The sequence below is a fragment of the Chanodichthys erythropterus genome, chromosome 23 (genome assembly GCF_024489055.1).
Source record: "Chanodichthys erythropterus isolate Z2021 chromosome 23, ASM2448905v1, whole genome shotgun sequence".
Classification (NCBI taxonomy): domain Eukaryota; kingdom Metazoa; phylum Chordata; class Actinopteri; order Cypriniformes; family Xenocyprididae; genus Chanodichthys; species Chanodichthys erythropterus.
The window spans coordinates 3130209-3138662 of NC_090243.1; positions in this window are offsets into that span (position 1 = coordinate 3130209).

Here is an 8454-nt window from a genome sequence, read left to right on the forward strand (position 1 = left end):
GTGTTAATCTATGATATTTGCTATTTTTGAAGCCATCAGCAGAACACAGCAGAATTCATAATGAAAAACTACATTACCCATGATGCTGTAAGAAATACATCAGAGAGTCAAAAAACAAAACATAAGAGCTCTTTAGCTCCGCCTACTCTCACGAAGCATGGCGTAAATATAGATGAAATATATATATATATATATATATATATATATATATATATATATATATATATATATGTGAAAAATATAATAATAATAATAATAATAATAATAATAATATATGAAATATAGATTAAATATATGATTTAGCAGTGATATTGCTGTGAATTTCATGTTTTTCAATATTTGTTTTTGTAATGTTGCTGTTTTCTAAATTTAATTTTAAATAAATATGTTTTAAAATCATAAGATGTGATTTTGTTTTATTGAGTGTGTTACTATCAGCAAACACTAACATTAGTGTTAACTGTGCATAATTATTATAATTATGAAATATTAACTGTCCATACATTGCACTTTAACAACAATCTGTTAAAGCTCTTGTTGGTGAATAGAATATATTTTTTCTTTGTATCTGTCAACATAGTACAAGATTATCAAGATTATCCTACAATATATGTGACATCAAATAAGGGTTAGCACACAAGTAATCTAAATGTAATCCAAATTTAAATTCAGATTACGTTAGCAAAAATGTGTAATATAAGAGATTATATTACTGATTACAAATTTTGTCATGTAATTTGTAATCAGTAACTGATTAATCTAATGTAAAAATCTACCCATTAAAGTAATCTACCCAGCTCTGTATATATATGTGTATATATATATATATATATATATATATATTTCAATACACTTAAAATATTTTGTTTTTATATGTATAATCCACATTTTTAGATGAGCAGTTTTATATTTCTCCATCATTTTTAATTCAATTATGCAGTTCACAATGCTTCATGGGATTGTAGTTCTTTCCCTCATTCAAGCTGTTAAGTATACATTCTTATACCATTAGGCTATGATCACACTGTAGGTAAATGTGGCCCTGATTTTTTTGCTCACATGTGACTTATCTGTTTTCCCCATGACAGTGTGAACAGTACAAACCCCATGGAATACTGAACTCGCACCCATACATTTTCAGGACTCACAACCGCGTTCTCTGAAAATTCACACTGTGTGAACAGAACAGGAATGGACAACTAGTGTCTGTCACGTCATACAGTGCGAGAGAGCCGCTATGCTTTGGGTTTTTGTGTGTGTGGTTTCACTTTTGTTAACTTACAGCGAGGGAAATATGAGCTGTGTGTTATCTGAAGGTTTTAGATCCAGTCACTGTTCTCCACCAGAGCTGTTCTGGTCAGTTTCGTGTTCTATGCGCGACTCAAATGCCACGTCATGGCCGAGACGCAAAGGCCGTGAGTGCAATGGCTAAAGCTGTCTGGCTAGCGCATGTTTTCATTGATGCTGCTGTCGGTTAATGAAGATTTGATGGATGAACTTGTGGCTCAGTTGGACTAAGACTTTTTAGTTTTATGGATGTCGCCATCTTTGATATTACTTTGGTTACTGTCGCTATGGTTACTGGTAAGAGAATATAGGCTTGAGTCTCGTTGTACATTCATACAGTCAGTGTTCAAGACGCTGCTGTAAATTGCTGTGTGAACGGGAAATTTCGAGACTCCAAATCTGGCCACCCCAATCCTCAAAACTAACAGTGTGAACGTAGCCTTTGGCATTTTGATACACGATCAGAACCACTGATTCGAAACAAGATTTGTAAAAGAAGCAGTGTTTTGGAATTGCCAATCTTTGGGGAGCTTTTGCAACAGGACACATTTTATAGACAGTGTCCAGTCCTGACGATGCAGCTGTATGTGTATGCAGAATAATGTCATTAAGGATTAGTACGATGTAAAAAACTTCCTCTTTGTATGGTGTAATGGAAAGAAGTCTTGTCATGAATGCTTCATATTTATCCTTCACTGATCATCGTCACATCATCTATAAGTACTTGGAATTGACATTCTTCTGTGGATGAGTTTGTGAGTAAAAAAAAAAAATTCTCATTACTTTATTTTTCTAATTACAAATGAGAAAAATAGCAATTGCAAAGTGAATCTAGCTTTCAATCAAATCTCAATGGAAAATTATAATGCTGCAATTGATTCTGTCCTCACGTCATAGAGCACACACTGCATCAATTGGTGAATCAATTGAAATCTGCCTCCTCCCTTTCACAGACACTGACGGCACAATTTATTACAGTGGCATAATGGTACCACTGACGCAAATGATAATATACAGTGGATACGGAAAGTACTCAGACCCCCTTACATTTTTCACTCTTTGTTATATTGCAGCCATTTGCTAAAATAATTTAAGTTCATTTTTTTTCTCATTATTGTACACACAGCACCCCATATTGACAGAAAAACACAGAATTGTTGACATTTTTGCAGATTTATTAAAAAAGAAAAACTGAAATATCACATGATCCTAAGTATTCAGAGCCTTTGCTCAGTATTTAGTTGAATCACTCTTTTGATCTAATACAGCCATGAGTCTTTTTGGGAAAGATGCAACAAGTTTTTTGCACCTGGATTTGGGGATCCTCTGTCATTCCACCTTGCAGATCCTTCCTCTCCAGTTCTGTCAGGTTGGATGGTAAACGTTGGTGGACAGCCATTTTTAGGTCTCTCCAGAGATGCTCAATTGGGTTTAAGTCAGGGCTCTGGCTGGGCCATTCAAGAACAATCACAGAGTTGTTGTGAAGCCACTCCTTCGTTATTTTAGCTGTGTGCTTAGGGTCATTGTCTTGTTGGAAGGTAAACCTTTGGCCCAGTCTGAGGTCCTGAGCACTCTGGAGAAGGTTTTCGTCCAGGATATCCCTGTACTTGGCCGCATTCATCTTTCCCTTGATTGCAACCAGTCGTCCTGTCCCTGCAGCTGAAAAATACCCCCACAGGATGATGCTGCCACCACCATGCTTCACTGTTGAGACTGTATTGGACAGGTGATGAGCAGTGCCTGGTTTTCTCCACACATACTGCTTAGAATTGAGGCCAAAAAGTTCTATCTTGGTCTCATCAGACCAGAGAATCGTATTTTTCAACATGTAGGCAAACTCCTTGCAGGCTTTCATGTGTCTTGCACTGAGGAGAGGCTTCCGTCGGGCCACTCTGCCATAAAGCCCCGACTGGTGGAGGGCTGAAGTGATGGTTGACTTTCTACAACTTTCTCCCATCTCCCGACTGCATCTCTAGAGCTCAGCCACAGTGATCTTTGGGTTCTTCTTTACCTCTCTCACCAAGGCTCTTCTTCCCCGATAGCTCAGTTTGGCCAGACGGCCAGCTCTAGGGAGGGTTCTGGTCATCCCAAACGTCTTCCATTTAAGGATTATGGAGGCCACTGTGCTCTTAGGAACCTTAAGTGCAGCAGAAATTTTTTTTGTAACTTTGGCCAGATCTGTGCTTTGCCACAATTCTGTCTCTGAGCTCTTCAGGCAGTTCCTTTGACCTCATGATTCTCATTTGCTCTGACATGCACTGTGAGCTGTAAGGTCTTATATAGACAGGTGTGTGGCTTTCCTAATCAAGTCCAAATCAGTATAATCAAACACAGCTGGACTCAAATGAAGGTGTAGAACCATCTTAAGGATGATCAGAAGAAATGGACAGCACCTGAGTTAAATATATGAGTGTCATAGCAAAGGGTCTGAATACTTTCCGTACCCACTGTATATATATAAAACTATTTCTGCAGCATGTTCTTAAAATTTGATTAGAAAAAATAAGAAATTGATGGCTGGGTATATGTTGTATCCACAAGTTTCCTACGCCCCATGAGGCCTTGCGTCAAACGTGGGAGCGTCTTCCGGTTCGAAGTAAACAAGCTGGACGTGACACTCATTCATTCAACAGTTGACAGTCATTCAAGATTTAACGATCCAAACTTGCGAACGTTTGTTTTTTACTTAAAGATTTAAGATTCATCAAGACATCAATATTTGAACAATGTTTTACAATTAAAAACATTTAATGTATTAATTTATGTCAGGAGTGCACATCAATCATGCTAAATCTAACTGATATTTATATTGACATAAAAAGAAAACACAGACCTATTTAGTTGCGCATGCTTCCATTTATTTGAGATCACAAGAATGCAAAAAAACAACTCCACTAAAGCTTTTAAATCCAAAGGCTTACACATTTAGAAATATATTGATAACATACCCTATGTTTACGTCACTTTTCTGAGCATTTCTATTTATTTTCCTCTAAATTATGCGATGATTGCTATCCGAGGATGTTTGCGCGATCTCTCAGTCTATCTATCCCGATCCTTTCAGCCAGAGCAACAGAGGGAGCTCATGAGAAGACAACAGGAGTTATGAGTTATACGAGTTAACCGGAGTATGTGAATCTGTCAAATACAGGCTATGCATTTGTCAGGAGTCAACAGGCACAGGGAAGAGACAGATAAAACATTAAACCAAGTAAATACACAATTATAATAACATAAGAATTGTCTTCATTCCTCAAGCAGTCTCTGATATTTTCCATAAACGTGTGTATTTATTATCGCAGTGGTTAACATAAGAAGCCTTTAGCATCGCATATATGACAGTGGAAATGCGACTGGCTCTGGCACACACGACACATTAGGAGTAAAATATCACATCGCTTTGGTGCATCAGTGACGGGTGAAGTACAGACAGCGGGTTGTTCGTGTATTGCAGGGTCAGGATGCTCTAGTCATGCAGCAGCACTTTTGTGGAAGGTCAGTAAAGTAAAGAGCAATTAAGGACACGAAAACTTTTTATTGTATTGTGATATTATTAACTAAGAATGTAGTAAACTGAGATGTTGTCCCTGAACACCGTAACGACATCTCTCGTAAAGATTTGCAACTTTACAAAGTAAAGAATGATCCAAAAAACACTTAGCCTCTTCGCTAATTAGCATACAAAATACCATTGGTATGCTACTTCCGCCGCCTTACCGGAAGTTGTACCCACGTTCTCTTTTACAGTAGCGCCCCGCGGAAACAGGTGGATAGGCTAAAGAATTATGTAGAACACTGACAGAAGCTTGTACTTGCTTCTGAATTGCAATTTGGGCAGTTTATCAATCTTATCCGATGCAGGCAAACGCAAAAAAACATTTCTGAATATGAAAGCATTGCAGAAGCATTATAAAAAAAATTGTGGGTATTTGGTTCGAGTAGGTTGTTTTTATAATCATGCCCAAACAGTAAATGTCTAATGTAGCTGGTTGGCTTGGTCCATGGCTTATAATGCTTTAACAAAAACTTTTTTTAAAATCCCTGTGGGAAAAAAATAATGGAAAAAATACTTACGGAACCAGCACCACTAAAAAAAGTGGGCAGGCACTGTTGCAATCTATTGCGCATGCTGAGTAGTGAAGTCATTTCCTGTGTTTTAGTGTTTGAGCCCAGCTAACAGGGAACATTCTCAGAACATTTCAGCAAGGCTTTCTCAAAATTACGAACAAATGCTCTTCCAGAAATGTTAACAGAAATTTTGTTCAAAGTTATTTGGTCTTTTAAAAATGTTCTCAAAACGTTAGCACAAAAACATTATTTATACATTATTCATGGAATGTTTTTTTAAACGTTTTGGATGGTAATTTAAAAAAAAAAAAACTTTCAAAAGTAATGTTCCCATAATGTTTGTAAAATGATAATGAAATGTTCCCTTAATGTTCAGGAACAACATTTTCATAACTTAATGAGAACAATAAGCAAAACGTTCGGTTCATAAGCATAGTTTTTGCTAACTGGGATGGTGATATTGATGATGATGTTAAAAAGTGTTACTCTTGCTTGAATTGGTTCCCTTGTTAAACTGAACAATCAAAGCAGTCGAGGCTGCCGACAGTCACAACAGATCTCCTAGAGATTAATTCTCACTAATATTCTGTCTTTCCCTTGATCTTGCTCTCTGTGCATGAGCAGACCCTCATTCCTCTCATGATTAGTCTGAGTTCCCTGTGGAGGACACAACAGTCTGAGCCAAGCATAGACAAAAAACTTAAAGGATTTCAGATCTGCTCTCAACATCCCAATTTTCATGCCTTGAGCTAACAGGAAACTATAGTTCTTGGAACTATAGGAGATGCTACACCATGCTACACTATATACCATGGTAAACATGCCCCTGTCCCAACTATTTTGAGACCTGTAGCGGGCATCGAATTTGAAATGAGCTCATTTTGTGCATAAAATTGTAAAATTTCTCAGTTTAAACATTTGTTATGTTATCTATGTTGTATTGTGAATAAAATGTTGGCTCATGTGATTTGAAAGTTTTTTTAGTTTTCATTTTATTTAGAACTTTTTATTTTGAGTTCACATGCAGCACTGACATATTTCAAGTAAACTGAACGGTTTCATTGTTTTGAGTTGTATGAACTAATTTCTTTTAATTTAGACTAAATTAGGTTTAACTGAAACTGGGATTTTTTTATTTCCCAGTTTTGCCCATGGCACTCAAAAGGGAGAGTAAATGCTAAAATTAAGAGTTAAATTTTTTTTGTGTGTGTGTGCAAGATTAATGGTAAGGAAAATTTAGTAGTAATTAATGTTTTGTTAGGCTGATTTAGAAGAGTTTCTGTTAATGTGAGTTTTTGGAGAGTTACCATCATGGTTACAAGTTACATTGTTTAAGTTGTTGCACTCATGCTATTGTTACATGTTACATTGCCATCAAAATGTATGAGTTAGCTAACTCAATACTTCAAGTTAGGAGCAATTAACATGCATGAGTACAAAAAACTCAAAATTTGGCAGTTCTGCTAACTTAAAATTGGGAACATCATAACTCAAAAAAATGGATGTAATTGATCACCTAATTTTTTTTTTGAGTTAGCCTAACTTATTCGGGTTTACAGTGCACGTGTATGTTTCTCTGCCTGTTCTAGACCATGGCTTTTGGATTACAGATTTAGACTAGTTTGCTGTTTGTACTTCCGGTACTTTTAGCGACCCTGTGTAGCTTATTGACCACTTTTCTTGTCTTAAACCATACTTTGTTTGTGCTACTGTGCTTGTGCTACTGTGCTTAATAAAACATGGCACATGGTTTCAACTACTCAACTGATTCAGTCATCGTTGCTTTTGTTAACAGGTGTTCTGTTAATTTACTTTTGTATTGTTATTGTATTTTATTTTATTGCAAAACTGGTAGATAAAAGACAGCTTCTGTTACAGTAGTGACACATCATATGATATGTGTTAAAATCAGGTCAAAATATTGTTTTGATATCCTCCGACTGGATGGAATCATAGTCTGAAGCTAAAAATGTAAGTTCGTGCCCCACATGCACAACGAAATGTAATTTCTGTAAAAATTTGTCAACTCTGAGATTGGTGCAGATTTTCGGCAATTATTGTTGACTCATCTAGACTGCAAATCAGGGCAAAAATCTGAGCAAACTTTGTGTATATACTATAGGGCTGTTGAATGCTTGACTCGGTTTACGAAAGTTCTGGATCTCAACCTTTTTTCCCAGTGGGCTGCACTATGGTCCAAGTGCAAGTGTATGACGTCACCAATGCAAACCAATCAGATTTAATGTTATGGTATTAGCAGATAATATTATTATTATACCTATGTTGCAAACAATGTATTGCACCAAATAAAAACTAACATTCTGACATTAGCTTTACAGTAGTAATCAGATAATAATGCTCAATGAACATACACAAACTGTATACAATCACTTTATGCGTTTAAAATCGCCCCCGCATATGGGGGCAGATGTTACATTTGACTTCTAATGTTTCAATCAATATTGTGACTCTAACATTGCTTGTAAAAACATTTGGTGACTGTTAACAAGTAGAACACAGATACAAGTTACTCACATAAAAATTGTATCCATATATTTCAAAAGGTTTTTGAGTAATGATAACATGACCAAAATTACAGTTGCCCCCTAAATATAGGTCTGCGCAGGTCTGAAAATAATAAATACTCACCAAAATGATTTTATATGACAAATAAAATCTTATAACTCAAATTTATATTTTTTAAAATCCATTTTAATTTAAATGTAAAAACAAAAATAAATTGTAAAACTATCATTTATTTTTTAAAGGTCCCGTTTTACGTGTTTTTTGAAGCTTTGATTGTGTTTATTGTGTGCAATATAACATGTGTTCATGTTTCGCGTGTAAAAAAAACACAGTATTTTTCACATAATTTACTTATCTGTATACCGCTGTTTCCACTGTCATAAAAACTGGCTGATGACTTCCTTGTTCTATGAAGTCCCTCCTTCAGAAATACGTAACGAGTTCTGATTGTGCCAGCGGTTCCTGTGTTGTGATTCGACAGCAGCTTAGCGCACCTTGCCCAGAAAGGTCACGCCTCTTACCATAACATGCAGATGCATGCGCTCAGTGTTATTGTAAACATGTCTTTAATTT